The sequence below is a fragment of the Mustela putorius genome, unplaced genomic scaffold (assembly GCF_011764305.1).
Source record: "Mustela putorius furo isolate JIRA1106 unplaced genomic scaffold, ASM1176430v1.1 tig00003875_pilon_pilon_pilon, whole genome shotgun sequence".
Lineage (NCBI taxonomy): Eukaryota > Metazoa > Chordata > Mammalia > Carnivora > Mustelidae > Mustela > Mustela putorius.
Window position 1 is genome coordinate 10,939,244 of NW_025422026.1, and position 21,376 is coordinate 10,960,619.

The window sequence follows — 21,376 nt, forward strand, 5'->3', positions numbered from 1 at the left end:
CTGGCTGGCTCATCAGAAGAGCATGTGACTCTTGATTTGGGGGTTGAGTTGAAATCCCATATTGGGTGTAGAGATTACTTCAAAATAAATTTTCTTTAAGGATTTTATTTATTTGAAAGAGAGAGAGAGAGAACAAGCACATTCATGAGAGGGGGAAGGGTCAGAGGAGAAGCAGACTCCCTGCCGAGCAGGGAGTCCGATGTGGGACTCGATCCCCAGACTCCAGTATCATGACCTGAGCCGAAGGCAGTTGCCCAACCAACTGAGCCACCCACATTCCCAAAAAGAAAAAAAAGCTTTTTAAAGGAAATGCGTAAAATATGAACAGTTGTAAGAAGAATAGCATATATAGATTTTTTAAATTAAAGAACAACACAAAGAAATAGTATGTGTATATCTAAATTAATACACATATATTTTTGCTGAGCCATCTGAAGGTAAAATGCAAATATCATGACATTTTACCCTTAAACATTTCAGCATTCACCTAGGTGAAGTACTGGAAAATCAGAGATTACAAGACCTGAAAGACTTAGAAAAATCCAACATTCAGCTAGAAATCAGAGGAAGTAAAGAATGAGGAAAAGGCAGTGTTTGAAGGTACAATGATTTACATTTCCCAGAATGGAAAAAAGATAAATTTCCCATTTTCTGGAGAAGTTTGATATTACTATTTTTTAAATGTCATGTAGAATTTATTACTAAGTCTATATGGACCTAAAGACTTATAAGACATTTTAAAATATGAAATCAACATCTTTAATAAATTTAAGAGAAGTCATATTTTTATTTTTTCTTGAATTTGATTGATTACATCTCTCAGGACATTGTTCCATTAAGAATGGATTTCCTGTCTCCTAGTTCAATTATTGAAAGAAAAGTATTTAAAATTCCATGTAACATTATACATCTCTATTTCTCCTTCTGGTTCTTCAGGGTTTGCTTTGTGCAATTTGAATAATATTATGGTCTCTTGATCAACTTATCTTTTCATCATTATAAAGTAATCCCTGGTAATATTCTTTGATCTGAAATCTACTCTGTTGATCTTAATATAGCCCACTCTAGCTTTCTTTGGACTAGTGTTAGCATGGTATTTCTTCCCCAATCCTTTTACTTTTACCCTCTCCTAACTACATAGGTGTGTTGCAAACAGCATACGATTCAGTTGTATTTTTACATTCAATTTGACAATCTCTGCCTTTAATTTGGGTGTTTAGATCATTTACATGTAATATGATTATCAATATTGATTTAAATCTACCACCATCACAGTTGTTTTCTATTTGCCCAGTATGTTTTTTCTTCCCCCTACCTCTTTGAGTGAAATCATATTGTTCTTTTGTCTTTTTTCTCTTTCCTTTTGGGTAGTTTCTATAGCTATGTTTTTAAATTCACTAATCTTTTGCTCTCCATCATCTAAACTGCTGTTAATCCATTTCAGGTCTTTTTAAAAATATCTTCTATTTCTTTTAATATGTGAATTCTTTCATCTTGAGCATTTGAGGTATATTTCTAATAGGATAATAGAGAAATATATTGAAACAGCTATCATTCATGTTATTGCTGAGTCTGTTTATATTGCTTGAGATTACATTTTCTCCTTCTTCTGAGGTTTTGTTTGTTTGTTTTTGCTGCCTAGTAATTTTTTATTTGATGCTAGGTGTTAAGATTTTTTTCACTTTATTGGGGACAGATTTCATAGTATTCCATTAAATATTATTGGGATTTGAGATGCAATAAAGTTATTTGCAATCAACTTTATCCATTTGTTTTTAACCACTGTTATAGAAGACTCAGAACAATCTTTAGGGCTGATTTGACTTCACTACTGAGGTACTATCCTTTTTATAATAACTATTTGTCATGTCTCTTAGGAAGTTTTCCACTTTAGGTGATGAAAATGAGAACTATTCGAGGCCCTGTATAAGCTATGGAAATTGACCTTCTACTCCTTTCTGGTGACTTTTTCAGTCTCAGTAATTTCTTTGTATGGATTTGCAGATCCATATTCCACTGACTCAAGGGGACATATCAGAAGAGCTTTAGGGCTCTCTTTTCAGTTGCCTTGTCTCTAGGATTTTGTTCCACAAATTCTAGCTTCCTCGACTTTTCTGAACTATAGATTCAGCCAAATTGCTAGACTCTATTTGTGTTTCCCTTCCTAGTACTGTGGTCTGAAAACTTTATACAATCAACTATAGCACTTTTAAAGGGCTAACTTTGTCTTTATTTTCCCCTTGTTCTCAGGGATCACTATACCATGCTGTCTTCTGTCTAATATCTGAAAAACCATCATTACTTTTTTAGTAGGTTCCATTTTCTAGTATTAGGTGACAGAACAAATTTGATCTTTTTTTCTTCCATCATTCTTCTAACATATCAAATTTCAAGTGACTGGAAAAGAAAAGACCAGAAGAAGCAAAGATACTCCTGAAGAAAAATCACCAAATAGGTAAACTTCCCTACTAGATGCCAAGACTTACTACGAGTAATAATAATTAAGGCAATCTGTTTGTGATAAATGGGAAAATAAATAAAAATCAAAGAAACGGACCAAATGTTTATAGAAATTTAACATCTCTGGGGAAAGGATGAATTATTTAATAATAGGGTTTACTACCAATCTCAGAAAAAGAAAGAATTCAACCCTACTTCGTACCATATACCAAAATCAGGTCAGGTATAATAAGGACTCTTGCACTTATGCTCAGATACTGCAAGATTAATAAGCACATTGTTCTTGGTAACGATGCAGAAATAATCCAAGCACTCAACAAAAGAATGGACAGGTAAGTATGGTACAGTCAGTTACAGAAAGGAATATGCAGAGATACAAATAATTATACCTATACTCGGTAGTATAGATGAATTTTTGAAATGTAATTTAAGTGAAAAGAAATCACAAGAATACAAATGGTATGACACCATTTGTTACAAAGTACCAAAAAAGGAAAAATGAAATAAAGATACTTTATTATTATAAGATTATAAGGAAAGCAATGGAATCATAAGGATTTCAGAATAATGGTTACTCTGTGGGGCAGGGTGTGGAATGGTGATTATGGGGACAGATAGGATGATAGGAGTAGAGAACAAAAGAGTTTGGATGGTTTTCGTAATGTGTGGTTTAAGTTGGGGAGTGAACTTAAGAGTATCTATTGCATGATTATGTCCCAAAATTTAAAATATGTTCCATATATTTTGCATAATGAGCTTCATAAAACTAAAAAAAAAAAACAAAACTATTGTCATAACCTTGTCCTGCAACTTCTAGGAGCCTCTCACACAGCTAGGGGGAAGAAGTTCTCTCTCTTCAGATAAGGTCTACCTTCCCATGCTGTTCCAGATTACTTCTACAGCCTTCCCTTCTTTGCATATAACTCGCACAACTCAAATTCCTTCACCCCTCTACAGACACTGCAGAAAGTAGACCCTCTTCAGTTTACGTGCCTTCTTTTTTACAAATTTGCCTTTGGCATGCTCAGAGTGGGTAAAGTGGTTTTCTGACAGCTCTAGCAGACTGTGTTAGAGGGAACAAGTAATGCTGTAAGCATATATGTTAGCAATTGTAAAACAAGTGGGGTCTGCCAGAGGTAACAAATAAGGGGTATGGGAATCCTGGCTGTGGGTGAAGGTTAGGCTTCAGGCAGAACAGGGCTTTGAAAAGCAGGTAGAATTTTGATAGAGGAGACCTTGAACATTCTCTGCAGAGGGAAATATCATGAGAGAACACTACGGAGCTTTGACTTTTGGGGGTTGACTCATTCATCGAAGAAAAAGGAAGAAGAGAAAATTTGGATTGAGATCACGCCTTGAAGTTAGGATGGCAAATGTCTTTTCTCTTTATAATGAGAAGCCATTGAGGGTTGAGTCAATAGTGACATGACCAGGACTCTCCGTGAAGATTCAAATAATGACTCTTGACCACTTGCCATGGACAAGGCACTGGAGGTGTGTCTATGAGGTGGGTGTGCAAAAAACAAAAAAACTTATATACCATCTCTGCCTTAGTGACTCCTAATCCAGATGGAGTTAAAGGACAGAATTGGGGGTTGGGGGGGTGGGCAGGGTAAAACAACTGGGCAGTTTTCCAGCCTCTCTGAAACCGGTCTCTAGAGCATGTTTTCCGTATGTGGTTACAAACAGTGTGAATAACCAGCTAAGTTCCCAAATTAAAGTACAAAGGCAGGTCATAAATTCCTGTCTTGCTCAGCACACTTTAAGTTGAATTGAGTGATAATTAGGTGGTATAAAGCTAGGGGAGAGGTCATTAGCAATTCTCAGGAAATATGCATTCCCTTTTATAGGACCAACCCCTGATCTGTAGCCCTAAGTCCATGGACCCTATTTTTGAAGTACAGACCATGGAAATTTACACAGCCATATGGTGTGTTAGAGTGCAACGTCCAATCAAGGATGGATTTGCCTCTGCTGGGCATAAGCTCCAAGGAGGGAATATACCCGTCCTTCTACCAGACAAGCAGCGGGTTATTGATGCTGAGTATGCCAGACAGAATCCTCTTATGCATCTCCTCAGCTTGATCTTCAAATTGCCTGTATTGTGAAACCTCTCACCTATCAATCTGGATAAATGCACCAACCTGCCTCAGGGGTGGCGAGGTGATCTATTTATGTTTATCACTGAATATTGACTGAGATCTTGATGGCGTGGAGCAAGCTGGGTCTCTCTTCCTCTCCCCTTATCCATCATCTCCCAAGCACCAATACACCCTATTGAAAAGGAAGAGGCTGCCAAGACATATGCTAAAATGATATTGTATTTCATCCTACTTTTGAAGTAATGAGATCGTTCAACATGAAATGTAATTTAAAAGTGCAATGGGTTTTTTTTTTTCTTTTCCCCCTCCCTTGGTAATAGCTTCAGACTCTGTGTGCAGCTGACTGACACATCAGTAACAGGTACAAAATGAAACCTATTCCTTTTAGAAAATGAGTGTCCGCTGAGAGAGCTGGACAGAAAGCAGCAATGGCGTGAGTCTTTGAAGACTGCCTGTGCCTTGAGCTCCTCTCCCAAAAGGTCTGGGATGCATTACTCTAGCTCCACACAAAACCAGGATCACAGCAAAGAAAAGCTTTAAAATACATGCATATTAAGCTAACTCCAAAATGAGACACCAAGAAGGAGTTCAAACCACATTCCTTTTCCTTTTAGAAAATTTAGAATTTCCCTTCATCCGCTTTAAAAAATAGTAAGCTTTCCTTCCAGGACTCAGAAATTCTGCAGCTGATTCTGATCCAAAGATGCCAGATACATTAACAGTTTCAGGTGTGTCTGTTACCCCTCAAGGGAGGGAACAGCAGGAATTGTCATCAACAGGCAAGGTTGGAAATGTAATCTTCTGGAAATTTCCACATTCAAGATGAAGTTACACTTCATAAGACAGCTAATGGTTTTAAATTCACGTATTTAAGAAGTGGTAATTGTAAAACAAAACATTAGCAAGGCTCAAAAAATAGAGCTAGAACATCTTAGTCTCTGGTACAAATGGTACAGGAAATGTGTGATTTGTTACAGGCCTATCTGTAGACATCGATGAAATCTTCTATTGCTATAATTTAAACATATGGTCAATATGAAGATTAATACAGTCCAAAAAATCAGCTAGAAATACAAATGCTAAGTATGTTAAGAGATTGGATTTTGGCTTGCTTCATTCTTATTTTGAATGTGTTTTAGATTTCTTTAATACTCAAAACCATATAGTAGGAGACAGGTGAAGAGCCACATGCCTGTTTTCCTGGCTTTTGAAGGAAGGAGTGGTGTAGTCTTCAGCAAGGTGTTTTATCTCTTTTGGCCTCACTTTATAGATATAAAAGGCAGTTATTAGTGTATAACTTATAAGATATGTGTAAAGACCTGGTATTTTTAAAGCTCACTTTTTTTTAAAGCTCATTTTTAATTTTTTTTATTTTTTTTAAAGATTTTATTTATTTATTCGACAGAGAGAAATCACAAGTAGGCAGAGAGGCAGGCAGAGAGAGAGAGAGAGGAGGAAGCAGGCTCCCCGCCGAGCAGAGAGCCCGATGCGGGACTCGATCCCAGGACCCTGAGATCATGACCTGAGCCGAAGGCAGGGGCCTAACCACTGAGCCACCCAGGCACCCTAAAGCTCATTTTTAAAAATATTTTATTTGTCAGAGAGTGAGCACAAGCAAGGGGAGCAGCAGAGGGGGAGGGAGAAGCAGGCCCCCCACTGAGCAGGGAGCCTGATGCAGGGCCTTGATCCCGGGACCCCGAGATCATGACCTGAGCTTATGCCAGTCACTTAACCAACTGAGCCACCTAGATGTCCCTAAAGCTCATGTTTTTAAGTATTTAAAAACACCCAATAGAGCCTTGATACAAGCAGCAGCTTCTGTATCACCCAAGAATTCGTTAGAAATGCTGAGACCTCATTCCAAACCTAATCAGTATCTGCATTTTAACAGGACTCAGGTGATTCACATCACTCTTAAAATGCAGATTCTGATTCAGGTCTAGAGATGGCCTAAGCTTTTGCATTCCTAACAAGTTCCCCCAGCTGATCACCCAGGGACTACACTTTGGGTAGCAGGGTTTAAAGGATGTCCAATAGCCTACAGCAGTGGTTTTCAAAGTTGCTACATGAAGATCACGCTGTTGGCTGTTCAACCATGGATGGAACAGCCCCGTCCCAATTCTATAGGTGGGTAAGACCCGCAGTTTGCATTTCTTTTTTTTTTTTTTTAGATTTTATTTATTTATTTATTTATTTGACAGAGATCACAAGTAGGCAGAGAGGCAGGCAGAGAGAGAGGAGGAAGCAGGCTCCCCACTGAGCAGAGAGCCTGATGTGGGGCTCGATCCCAGGACCCTGTGATCAAGACCTAAGCCGAAGGCAGAGGCTTTAACCCACTGAGACACCCAGGCGCCCCAGGGATCACATTTTGAGCATCGTTGGTCTACAGACTTGAATGGAAAACAAGAGATTAACTATAATAGAATAAGGAAAAACAAGATAAACACTGTATTATTTTTAGTTACAATCTATGGGTTATGAAACCTAAAAGGAAATGTACAGTAGAAATTCTTTAATGGAGTTAGTTGGAAGTCTCTTCTCTTTTTGCCAGCTGTAACGGACAGAAAAAAACTCTCCCCCATCAAACCACTTCTTCCTTCCTAGGTTGCAGTTCCATAAGCAGCAGCAACTCCTTTGAGCTCCTAGCCTTTCCCAGTGACACAAGAGGCTACCAGGCTTTCCGAGAGAAACCGGTTGATTTGGAATGGGAGAGGGTGGAGATTGAGAAGCACCGGGGGCGGGGGGGGGGGTATGTGATGCTTAAAACTACAGGCATCAATGAGCAAATGGGTACAGCATTCCTCCTCACAGATTCAGCAAAATGGATGTGTCCATAGTAGTCACAATTCGTTTTGTTATTTATGACCCACGCGTTCCAAAAAGCTTGGTTTTTTTTTTTTTTTTCAATATTTTGAAATGTATCTCAGCTGTATCAACCTCAAGGTGGCAAACTGAAACATTAAGTTGCCTTGTTGCTGGATGAACAATACCAAGAGTCACCATCATTGTCTTCAGTTGGCAGTGGAGCTGCGAACCTGGTGCTATACTTTGCAGAAAGGCAGCTGTCTCCACTGAGCACTGATTGTGCAAGGCCTGGTAAGTCCAGTCCCAAGGCCCCTCGCACTTCGATGCAAACTTTCCCTCAGATTTTAGAAGGCCCTAACACCCCTTGGGCTCATGCAACCCAGCCGATGTTCAATAAAGCTTTGTAAAAATAAATAAAAATAAAATTTTGGGGTACTTCAGAGGTTAGCCATCCCATCTCTGGAAAAAAAAAACGGATGCCTCAGAATTGGGGATCAAATAAATCCAGACAGTGACAGACTGTCAGCAACTTAATGCCCATCATTTTGTCAGTAGAGTACTATGTAGCCACTAATAATTAGATCTTTGAAACCAACTGATAATTATAGTATTATGACAACATTTTTAAATTAAAAGGATACAGCATTGCGTCTAGGGCTTAATTATGGCTATATTTCTAAAACTCTGAGCCCAAGAAGCACCTGATAGAAAACCTTGCAAAATGTAGACATATTAGTTGTGTTTGCAGGATAGTACACTTTCAGAACTTGCATTTTTTCCCAATTTAATAAATCTGCACAAAATTTATAATGCAAAATGAGCTATTTTCAAAAGTATGCCTTTTAAATTATGTTATTTCAATGTTGATAACATTAAGAGTAAAAAGGAAGATAAGAAATTTTACTCTAATTATATTTATGCTAAAATACCTACACGTTAAAAAATAGAATGCATTAATTGCTTTTATTGAGAGGGCAATGGCTGGGGCTAGTTTTCTGGTCACCAAATTTATTCAGTGTAGTTTAGAATGAAACAAATATAAAAACGTAATGGGGAAGTGAATGTTTCTCTGAATAGATTTGCAGTTTATTTAAAATAAAATGGTTTGCTTTTGGGCTTCTCTTACTGAACAGGTCACATCCAAGCCTCTCCTGGTCATCTGCATGCCTGAACCTGTGCTCCCACATGAGAGTAAATGTGAACAGGAAGCTCATTGTTCTTCTCACTTGGATGTGAGCCCAACAGAAGAATAGGCCTCAATTCTCAGAGCTTCAGGAGTGGTCACAAGCCTGTGAACCAGAATCTTGCCCTTTCACTCAGGCCAAGCTAGGTCCCTGGCAGCCCCACTCCCATGGCCATTAACCAACATGGCTTTGTGTCCATGAGCTATATAACATACCAGCTTCACATGGCAAGTGACTACATACCTGGGGCTCAAGATAAGAGTATAAAGTAGAAAACGAGACTTTTAACCAACCATGCCAAAATAGGCTTTCTTGTATTTAACAGTCAAAAATCCCATCTGGTGACTCTTTGTAGGGTTTTACCCAAAAACGAAAGCTTCTTTCACCCCAAGTCCTACAGTTCTAGGAATTTTGCCAGTCACCTTAGGAAAATTGAACTCTTTCTCATGTTATGAACCCCCAAAAGATGTTAGAATGTGGTCACGCCAGTCTCCAGATAACTTTCTCTACTGACTCATAATGTCACATGCCAAATCACTTACTGAAAGTATGCACGAGGACCAGAAATTCATTCATGCACCCACTCATTCAAATATTAAGTGCCTTCTGGGTGCAAACATGCCAGGTGCTGTAGATAAAGTGGTTCCTAAGACACAGTAGCCATCCTCAAAGAGCCCAAAGTCTAGATTCAGAGACAAAAGGAAAGAGTTTCAACAGATGACAAGACCCTTTAGGAGATTAGAGACAGAGGGCCTGGGGACAGAAGACTGCTGGAGGAAACAGTGTCTAAGCTGTAAAGGAAAACAACAGGTAGCAGTTAGCCTGGCAAAGGGGAGGGCAAGTGGAGTGGGAAGGGGAAGAACTTTCTAAAAAGAACAACAGGGTCACAGGCTTAGAAAGACACGAACATGATCAGTTCATGAGACCATTTAGTACAGCATCATAGCAAAGCAGAGTTCAAGAGCGAAGTGATGAAAAGACTGCCGCTCAGGAAGTAAACGGAGGGGGGCAGGGGTCATAAAAGCTTTAAAAGCCATGTTGTCATGGTAGCATGTTTCAAAGGTGCCTGCCTCTCCCACCTGCTAATCCTAGAAGTGGGGAATGAAGGGAGAGAATATTGGTCAAATCCCAGGACGCACATGGGCCAATATAATTGGTGTGGAGCTTTTCCTGTAAATGCATAAGCTCAAAATTGCCCAGCCTATTGGCACGTTCTCTTGGACTTGACTATTTGCCATTCTGCTTGTCGGAATCTTTTTGGAACCTGCCCTTTTCTCTTGGATCCTTTTTTCCCTCAGAGTGTCTATTGTCTAGGGGGTACCTGGAGCTTCCTTTCCTAGTCTAGAAGATTCTTAGCCTGTGGAGGCAGAGTGTGAACTGGGGTGGAACTCAAAGGACAGGAGGCAACCTCCAGACTCCTACCCGCCTGGCCTCAGCTCAGGGAAATTTGGCTGGTTGCCTGGCCTCGCGTGAGAGCTACAAATATTTGTTCATCAGAGAACACATAAAACAGGATGCATAAAAGGCAGCTAAGGGAGTTGGTATATGAAATGATGGGCTTTATGGAATCTGAATCTACAAAAGCTGAAGGATTGCTTTGTCCCTTCTTGGAGTGTGATTGTGACAACGAGATCATGGTCTCATTGCCAATCTGCCTCAAAGTAGATATGTAGTAAATGCATTCTTCCTCCCCTTCATCACTGAGCTCTGAAATTCACAAAAACCTGGCCAATTAATGTCAGCTTTGGAGGTTAGCTACAACTCACAAGAGGAGCCCTGAAGAGAGTAACAGATGTAGGTATTTTAGGGGGGCAGGTAATTGTACCCTGAGCCCATAATTAAGGCCTATTCTTTGTTAGAAATTGTGCAAGGGCTTGCAAATCAAGCAAATACTTTGCCCTTGGGAAGCTTGTCAGTCCAATGGATTGAGAAGTCCACACAAATGACATGACTAGTGTCTTGAAATACATGCATGTAAAGAGCCAAGACATGTTACATGAGGCACCCCTCCCTCCAGGTGAGAAAGTTCTAGAAGGCTTCATGGAGGAAGGGATACTTGAAGGAGAGTAGGCTTGTGATTCTGGGGCAAAGGGACCAGAATGCACCAAGGTAGTGGGCGAAGGAAATATGAAAAAGAAGCGTTTCTGTTTGGATTGCACAAGAACTATGTCAAATGTAACAACCAAGGGAGAGCAGCTAGAAGGTTCCATTGGGATCAAGTGATGGCAGGTCTAGAGGGCCAGCCTTTCCTACCTACTCTAACGTGCTTTAGCTGGGGCACCCATCCTATAGCAGGACTGGGTGTAGTGGGTAAACATGGTTTCAAAGAAATACAACCACCAGCTTTGCCCAAATTTGCACTTTGGGTGCTGTGTCAGGGAGTGCCAGCCAGGACAGGCTTCCCACCAAGTACATTTAATACTGAAAAATTTTAATTTAATTAAAAAAAAAAAAAAGGAACAATTGCCCTATTTCCATCCTTGGTAGCGGCACACCTGACCCCCTCTTTCCTCATCACATTCCAGTAAACTGCTGTCACACTCCCCAGGGTTGACCCACCCCAGGCAATGTGGCAAAAGACACAATTAAGATCCAGGACTCAGAACCACAGCACACCTGCAACAGAGCAGGCCCGAGATGAATAATTACAAAAGGCAGCTCCACCCCTGGCCTCTCTGCTTTGGCAGAATCAGGGTAACAGCTGTGGAAAAGCAGCACCTGCTTCATTTCTGCGTCTTACATGCTCTTCACACCCTTTTCTGCTGAGAAGAAAGCAGAGTAACCCATGTGTGCCTTTATGAACAAGCCATGATCCAAATATTTTTCCCAAAGGACTTTTTATTCTATCACATTTCCAAGTCCTGGTGCTTATTGCTCTCACGACCTCAATAGCCTATGGCCAATAAAAGTCATATTCATCCGTCTAGATAACACTTAAGTATCTCCCCCTCCCCCAGGCTCAAACAGTTTTTACTGACGATCATTTTATCTGCCCCCTGTCACTCCTCTTCACGTCTGTATTCTGTATGGTAAAAGGAAGTCCCTCCACCAGGAGTGGTGATGGACAATTGAAACTGAATGCCTTGTTAAACACACGTAATCAACCCCAAATAAAATGACACATTGTTGATAAGGAACCATTGGCCCCATGGGGGATTCCAGGGAGAAACATACATTCTGTGACCAAATCTCCAACATAAGCAATAAGAAGTCACCCACCTTTAAAAGAACCAGCCAATGAAATCTAACAGGAAGTAAGAGGTTGAAGAAAATCAATATTATTGGCAGATTTAAGCTGTGCTCACTAGAGACTCAGATTTTTTTAAGCCCTAATTTCTGATGAGGGTTTCACTTGAAAGTGAATTGTATGAAAAAGAGAGAACATTTCCTTCTGATAGAAACAATTATAGTTAAGGACTCAGGTGAGTCAATAAAATCTTAATCACCTATAATTACACTGAAGAGCACTACTGCCAAACACTCACTGTTCTCTAACAGTTTGCCTTTCTCTTTCCCTGAATGCTCTCCTCGTAGGTTCACTTATCAACTCCTACTTCATTATCAAGACTCAGAACAGGTAACTCTTCCTCCATGAAGCCTTCCTTACAACCTCAGACAAAAAAATCTCCCTGCCTTTATGCTCCTGGAATTATTTCAAAGATATAATTAACATACAACATTAAATTTCAGGAGTACAAAATAACGATCCAATATTTGTATTATTGCAACATGATCACGGTAAGCCTAACATTCATCATCCGTCACCATTTTTCTTATGAGAACTTTTAAGGTCTACGCTCTTAGCAATTTTCAAGGACACAATACAGTATTAATTCTAGTTCCTATGCTGTACATTACCAACCCATGTCTTCTTTAATAAGTCGAAGTTTGTACCCTTTGATTGTCTTTACCATTCACATCCCTACCTCTGGCAACTACCAATGAATTTTCCATATTGCTGAATTCAGGTCTTTTATTTTTCAAAAAGATTTCCCATACAAGTGAGATCATGCTGTATTTTCCTTTCTCTGACTTATTTTAGTATAATGCCCTTGAGGTCCAGCCATATTGTCACAAAGGGCAAGAATTTTGTCCGTGGTTGAGTAGGGTTCTGGGGTATGTGTTGATCATCTGTTGATGGACACTTAGGTTGTTTCTGTATCCTGACGACTGTAAATACTGCTGCAATAAACATGGGGGTGCAGGTATCTTTTCACGTTAGTGTGTTCATTTCCTTTGGATAAATATCCAGATGGAATTGGAGTTTTTATTGTTCCCTATAAAGTTACCACATTGTGTGCTATATACTATGGGTGTCTTCTTCACCTTAGTCAGCAGGAAGTTCCTAGAACATTTTATTTTAGAGAGAAAAAAAGCATGATCCCGGTGGGAAGATGGAGCAAAGGGAAAGAGAATCCTCCGACTCCCCACTGAGCGTGGAGCCCAATTCGGGGCTCATCCCAGGACCCCAAGATGATAACCTGAGCTAAAATCAAGAGTTGGACACTTAACCGACTGAGCCACCCAGGCTTGATGAGAGCATATCTTGATCATTTTGTACACACTATGGCAGCTATGATGTCTTCCAAAGAGGAGTTTTATGAAAGTTTTAAGTGAAAAAACACATGCCTAATGATAAACCAAACTAGAATAAATGGAACTTTGAGAAAGTGCCTTGCGTACCTGATCTACAATTGGGTGTTAGGGAAAGGCTAGTAGAATTTAAACCTGAATAAAATTTTTTCCATAGCATTCCATTATAATACTTTAATAAACCTCTAATTATCGGATACTTCCAGCATTTTAATTAAAAGAATCCTACAATGAATGTAAATATACTATCATTTTTGCAGATGGGGTTATTACTATAGAATTGAGTATTGAAGAGCATTTGATGCCCAAATGGGAAATACGTGCTTTTAGGAATTTATACAAATTGTTATTTGTGAGTATTCGTCTAATATTCCACAAGTAAATATAATTTTGGTTCTGTTTTCTGTTAGCTGTACTTGACTCAAGTTAGTATGTTTAAGCTTCTCTTTATTCATAGTTAATAGTTTTGTTTTTGAATATTTGAAGGATTTTAGCCAATGAGTTACCTGCCCTTGTGCTTGGTCTCCTGTCCACTGGACCCTTGAATCCACTCTCCATTTTCCCCAGTCTGCTCAGTGTGGGAGTGGTCTCCCTTGCCCTCTCGCTATGGGATGGTTTCACCCAATGAGAAATAACTTTAGAAAATCCCAAGAAGTGTTGGTAGAGGGAGAAGGAAATAGCTCAGCGCATATAGCCCCCTAGAATCCTCCCAAGCATCTTGTCAGTAGCTGCATTTCTCTACCCCAAAACACAGCTTGTTAGAGGTCTCTTCTCCAGTTTCTGAAGACCACTCCCTCTCCTTGCTCTTTTGACTTTGAGGAACAAGGGATGTGCAGGTCGCAGCTCTCCATTCTTGCTAGTCCTGGGGTGCTTTGTCGTGCCTTGTTGGATTTCCTTATCACAGCCCACACATCTACAGTGTTCTATCCTCAAAGATCTCCATTCATCCTTCTGAGTGTTCCATCCATTACTTGACCGATGTGGTAATTGTTACTAGGAGTAACTCCAGGATCTGGGTGGTAGCACTTCACCCCCAGAGACAATGTAGACACAATTTCTGAGATTTGCAGTGATGTATTTTGTAAAAATAGAAGTATTCTGACCCACAAAATCTGTGACATTAGCTGATTTGATTATGGAGTACCTAGAAATAAAATAGATGAGCTGAGCTCCATTGTATTTAACATTTTAGCTCCTATGGACAGAATCCTAATGTAGGTCACTATCATGAGCTTCCATGACCTTTTATCCATTTCCAAGTCATCAGCTGTTCACAGACCCAGAGCAGGCTGCATCCTTTGAGGAAGGACCTATAACACAGCCATAGGTATATACTACAAATCTTCCTCCAGGCCTTCCCTAGAGGTACCTGCACTTAGAGGGTGGATGTGCCTTAGGGAACGAATACCCAGATATTACAAAGACTGTATGATTCTACCTCTGAACAGATATCAAGCCCAGGACAGTGAATTGCCACCATGATCTATAGTTTGAGTGGTGATTTATGGAAGACAGATGGGTTTGGGCATTGATTCACCTCTCCATCCAGAAGAACCCATCATGATTTATTTCTCCAGTTTTGGCATGTCGAGAGCCACCACCAAAGACTTATGAGATACAGAAGGGGTAGTTCTTACCACACAGTCCCATTTAACTAGCTTTTTTGGCTTATACAAAACCTAGATGAATGTGGAGAATAATTGTACATTATCACAAACTTAGAATTACCACAAGCCAGTTTTACCTTTGGCTCCAAATGCAGTAAATTACTTAGAAATATCACAATCCCTAGTAATGGGTATGCAGCAACCTAGAAAATGCCATTTCTCCAATTTTTATTGATAAGGATAATTAGAAGAGGTTTACCTTCACATGTCTTATCAAGACCCTGTTAATTCTTTTGCTATGTCATAATATAATCTTTAGGGAACTTGAGGACTTTGTTATCTCACACACTATGGTAGACCATTACTTTGGTGACAGTGTAGTAATTGTACATGAGGAAGAAAACTGCCCATAATGAATTGGATAGTATATGATTCACCAAATTATGGAGTTGGGCACAGCATCCATTACCAAACATAAATGATCTAAATAGCACTGGGCTCAAGTAGGTCCAGAAGGCACAAGTAAATGGCATGAGTTTGTAGATCACTCCTCCCAAGGCACCCCTTTCCTTCCCTGTTTTTTTTTTTTTTACCCAAACTTATTGTCTTGTTAGGAATTCCTGGTCACTAGTTAGCAGAGGAAGAAATAAGAGCACAGTTTACAGATGGATCTGGAGGATCAACTGGGGTAGGAGGGGTGGCTTTGAAAGTGCCATGAAGGGCAGACTCTGAATAGGACATCTGACTGCCTACATTGCTTAGAGAAGACAAAAGTGAAGCTCCACAAGAAGTAATTGGCAATGGTTAAAGCTGGGTAGCTGGTTAGGAACCTGGAAATATCAAGATTGGAAAACTGGTGATAAGGAACCCTGGGCTAGAGATGTGTGGACACATTTCTCAGAATGCATACAGAAAGGATATAATTTCTTACAAAAATGCCCATCAAAAGGCACCCACTACAGAGCAGTGTGTGGTTACTAGTCAGCCTCTTTACCTAGTAAACCCAGTGTTTGCTCTACCATTGGAGGCATGGTTGGAGGATAGACTCAAAAGCAAGGACTTCCTTTCATGAGACTCAGTTTCTGCTACCATTGAGTACCCTACCTGCCAATGGCAAGTAGCACTCAATATGGCCCTAATCCCTTGGTTTACCAGTCAGCCACCGGAGGCAAGTTGATTACATTGTTCCTCCCGTTATGGAGAAGATAACAATTTGACCTCACCAGGATAAATGTATATTCTATTAATGGATTTGCTTTCTTGCCTATAGTTCTGCCAACATCATGATTGATGCCTTATTTACTGTCACAGTATCCCAAACAGCATCTCCAAAAAAGCAATCATTTTATGGCAAAAGAATGTAGCAATGGGTTCAAGTCCATAAAATTACAATGTGCCCCATTACCCAGAGGCAGCTGGCTCAATGAGATAGTGAAAGCTAAGTTGCAGATCCAGTGGGGAGACTACATTCAGCAAGGATTGGAGCTGACTTATAGGTTGTAGTATATTCCTTAAATCAGCAGCCAGTGTGTGGGGCCACTCTAATTGCCAGAATGCATGGGTCTGGGAAGTAAACTGTGAAAGTGGACTTTTCTTGTTTGATAAAAGAATTTGTTGAAGAAACTTTGCTTTCCTTTGCGACAACCTTGGACTTGATGAAGTTGGAGTCCCTACTGCCCCAAATAAAATAGCAGTGGACTATTTCAACAAAATAGAATCCCATCCACCCTAGCAAAAGGTAAAGGGAACAAAGAAGGGGTGGTGGAAATGCTATGGTTATTAACTTAGGGCTCTTGACCAATTACAGAAGCAGAGGCTGGAATAGCTGACTGATGTAGAGTCATTGTTCTCCATGCTTCACCCCTTGCAATCTCCAAAGAACACATGAGGTTTCATGTGATAATACAATTGCAGTCATATTCAATTGAGATCATTTCCTTTAATGCTTCTTGATTTTCTTTAGTTTTGCCTAATATTTCTGCTCTACAGATATTGATTCCTGGTTCTATCCTTTTTTTTTTTTTTAAGATTTTATTTATTTATTTGACGGATCACAAGTAGGCAGAGAGGCAGACAGAGAGAGAGGGGAAAGCAGGCTCCCTGCTGAGTAGAGAGCCCAATGCAGGGCTCAATCCCAGGACCCTGGGACCATGACCTGAGCTGAAGGCAGAGGCTTTAACCTACCGAGCCACTCAGGCACCCCTCTCTTTCTCTATTCTTGATGTCTTCTTATTTTCACTTGTAACTCCCACCTCTGACTTTTGGCTTTGTGTTCTAGAAGGATGACATTTGTTGGTCTGACTTCTAAGATGGTTTTCTTAAATATTCATTGTGATGTTTACTATATTTTGTCTTGCAGAAATTATAATTTCAAATATCTTTTTCATTTTTAGGATTCCTTCTCATAGCAGTCCTCTCTTGTTTTATAAGTGTGATATCTTCTCCAGTATCATGGCAAAATATAATGTTTTTGGATTTGTTCCCATTTTCTGGCCACTCAAGCTTGACTCAATTCTTCAAACTGATTTTGTTCATTTCACAAAGCAAAATTGAGATCAGTGGTTTGAGTTGCTGCATATTAGAATCAACTGACAAGTGTTTTCAAAATGTACCATCCCTACTTTCCATCTTTCAGTACTATTCATCCCAAATCCCAACAGAAGTATAGGTATCTCCAGGAAAAGAGATTTTAGAAACAAAACACCTACCCCCATGCTTCTGACATGCTTCCTCATCCCACATCAAAACCAGCAAACTGATATGAACACTACAGAGAAATAGTGTGAACTCCATCTGGGAAGCTCAAGTCATGTTGGGTCACCATGATCTGTAGATGGTTGGGCAGTGGTAGCTCACAAGATAAAGTTTCTTTCAGTTATAGCAGGTCAGAAGTACTGGTGGAGTCTTAGAGGTGACGGTGTTTAACCTGATCATCATGCCACATTGCTTGTCCTTCAGTAGGAATCCAATAAATATTTGCTCAGGGGGAAAAAATATGAGGAAATCAGAGCAGCAATTGCTAAGAGAAGTCAAGAAAGCAGTAGCAGGGAGAATCTGTTGTGCTGGTGAATTTTCCTTCCCATACCGAGCACTGTTACTTGGGGTCTGCTGAGGTTCTAGCTCCCCACTCTGTGGCTGTGTTGTACATCTTCTGGAGCCAGTGCAGATAGCCTGCATGTTTGTGTGCTGTCATGAGTATGGGTTAGGGCTACTAGCATGGAGTACGAAACCCTGGGTACTTGGCTCCTAAAGTTTTGCAGTACTATTGGCTGAGTACTCTAGGTACTTTTCATCTCCACTTGTGCTCAAGCTTTTGTCACAGAAATGCTGGCAGTTCTCAGGAGGTATGACTAAAAAAAGGTATTTATCCATCACTTACTTCCATACAGCTACCACCTCTCCTTGTACGGACTTGCAGATTAGTGGCAGTACTGAGATTGTCCATCAACCCAAAATCTACTTAGTAGAAATTTTACGAAATATCTGACCTATGGAGAGGATATTTCTCTTTGAAATTATAAAAACTACATTACAACAAATAACTTTTGTTTAAGCTCTAATTTTTGTCTCTAAAACATGTTTGTGATGTAAATTTCTGCAGCTAAGGTCAGAGGTGTCAGGCTTATGGACTGTAAGGCAAATGTGGCCACATATTTTCTGTCCAGTGCAAAATGAATTTCCATTTGAATCAAAGTTTGAAATCATCCTGTGGAAGACATGACCGATGTTCACCAATATTAGAATTTTTCTCTTCTGATAAGAAAAGTGGCTATCTCAGCCACTTGCTGTTTGAAAAGATCATAGGACTAGGTTTGGTCAATGAAATACGAAAAGTTAACCATACCACTTACTGGCTAATCTCAAGTCTGTTACCCAGCAGCAGAACTGCAGGAGCCATGCATCACAAACACCGGGGTCACAAGGTGTTATGGTATACTGTACCTACTCTAAAGTGGCTACCGCCTTGCCATACCTAGTATGCAGCCTCTAATGAGACCAGTATCTCTCCAAAATGGCTCCTGCCCAGTGGATGGGAAAAGATGAGCCTTGCCCACTAGTACATGACAGTAGTGGTTGTATCTAACAGCCAACCACATGAGAGGCTACCCTTTACCCCACCCTCCAGCATGCCCTCAGGAACTGCAGTTGAGCCTCTCAGCCAGCTGTGGGGACCAGTCCTATCCACTGGCATACCCACAGCAGTCCAGGCAAGGTATTACAGTCAGCCAGGCAAGGGGTCAGGCCCACCCACCAGCACACCTACAGAAATTGTGACCCAGCCACAAAAGGGCACATGCAGGCACATGGGGGATACCCCTGGAGAACCTGGTTCTGATGACCAGTGATGGAGTTACTGGACACCACAAGATGCCTTCCACATAAGACCACTCCAAGGCCATATGTAGCTGATCTACCTAATACATAGAACACACACAGAGGCAATTTAGGAGATGAAGGAAGATTTTGCAAATGAAAGAACAAGATAAAACCTTAGAAAAAGTATACAAAATGGATATAAGCAATCTACCTGATAAAGAGTTCAAGGACATGGTCATAAAAATGCTCAATGAACTCAGGAGAATAATAGATAAACACAGTGAAAACTTTCACAAAGAGAAAATAAAGAACTAATCAGAGCTGCAGGATACAATAACTGGAATGAAAAATACCACTGGTGGGCAATGAATACTGTTATGCTAAAAAGAAATAAAAAATTTAAAAAAAAAGAAAGAAAAATACACTGGTGGGAATCAAGAGATTAGAGATGCAGAATGGAATAGTGATTGGAAACAGTGTTGTGGAAAATATCCATGCTTTATAGCAAGAAGAATTTTTAAATATTGGGATAATTTAAGAGATCTCTGGGACACCATCAGGTATACAAACATTCTTATTATAGGGATCCCAGGAAGACAAGAGAATGAGAAAGGAAATTTATTTGAAGAATAGCAGCCGAAAGCTTCCCTAATCTGGGGCAGGAAGCAGACATTAAAGTCCAGGATTCATAGAGAGTCCCAAACAAGATAAACCCAAAGAGCTCCTCACCAAAACACATAATTAAAATGGCAAAAATTAAAGAATCTTAAAAGCAAAAGAAAAACAACTAGTCACATGTAAGGGAAATCGCATAAGACTATCCATTGACTTGTCAGCAGAAATTTTGCAGGCCAGCAAGAAGTAGCATAATATACACAAAGTGCCAAAAGGAAAACAAAACAAAACCAAAAAACAAACAAAAAACCCTACAACCAAAAATATATAGCCTGTAAGGTTATCACTCAGACTTGGAGAGAAAGTTTTCCAGACAAGGAGAAAGTTTCTCACCACTATGCCAGCCTTACAAGCAATGTTAAAAGGACTCTAAATGGAAAAGGCCACGAAAGAAACAAAAAATTTAAGAAAGAAGAACTCACTGGTAAAAGCAGACATATAATAAAGGTAGTTAATCAACCATTTATAAATTAGTGTGAAGGTTAAAAGACAAACATAGTTGGAAAAAAAATACTCCACATCCCTTGGCATCAGGGAAATCCAAATAAAAAACCACAAAGAGATACCACCTTACACAGTTAGAATGGCTAAAATTAGCAAGACAGGGAGCAAATGTTGCCAAGGATGTGGAGAAAGGGGACCTCCCTTACACTGTTGGTGGGGGTGACAGCTGCTACAGCCACTCTGGAAAGCAGTATGGAGGTTCCTTAAAAAGTTAAAAATGTCCTACGACTCATCAATTGCACTACTGGGTATTTACCCCAAAGATACACTATAGTGAAAAGAAGGAGCACGTGCACCTTGATGTTCATAGCAGCAACGTCCACAATAGCCAAACTGTGGAAGAAGCCAAGATGTCCACCAACACTTTAATGAATAAAGAAGATGTGGTTCGTATATACAATGGAATATTACCCAACCATCAGAAGGCATGAATACCCACCATTTGCATCAACACAGATGGAACCGGAGGGCAAAGTGAAATAAGTCAAACAGAGAAAGACAGTTATCATATGGTTTCACTCATATATGGAATATAAAGAATAGTGCAGACAGTAAAGGAAGGGAGAGAAAGCTGGATGGGAAGAAATCAGAAAGGGAGACAAACCATGAAGGACTCTTAACTAGGGGAAAGAAACAGGGTTGTGGATAGGGAAGTGGGGGGAGGTGATGGAGTAACTGGGTGATGGGCTTTAAGGAGGGCATGTGATGTGATGAGTATTAGGTGTTACACAAATGAACCATTGAACACTATCAAAAACTAATGATGTACTATATGTTGGCTAATTGACTTTAAATTAAAAAAAAAGCAGTGGAGTCAACTATATCTATGATAATTTTTAAATACTTTATTATTTAGTCACCACACAGTACATATTTGTTTTTGATATAGTGTTCCATGATTTCATTGTTTGCCTGTAACACCCAGTGCTCCATGCAACACATGCCCTCCTTAATACCCATCACTGGGCTCACCCATCCCTCCCCAATACCCTCCCCTCTAAAATCCTCAGTTTGATTCCCAGAGTCCATAGTCTCTCACGGTTCATCTCCCCCTCTGATTCCCCTGTTCATTGTTTTCTTCCTTTGTCTAAACATCAACCATACTATTCCTTAGGTTCCACAAATAAGT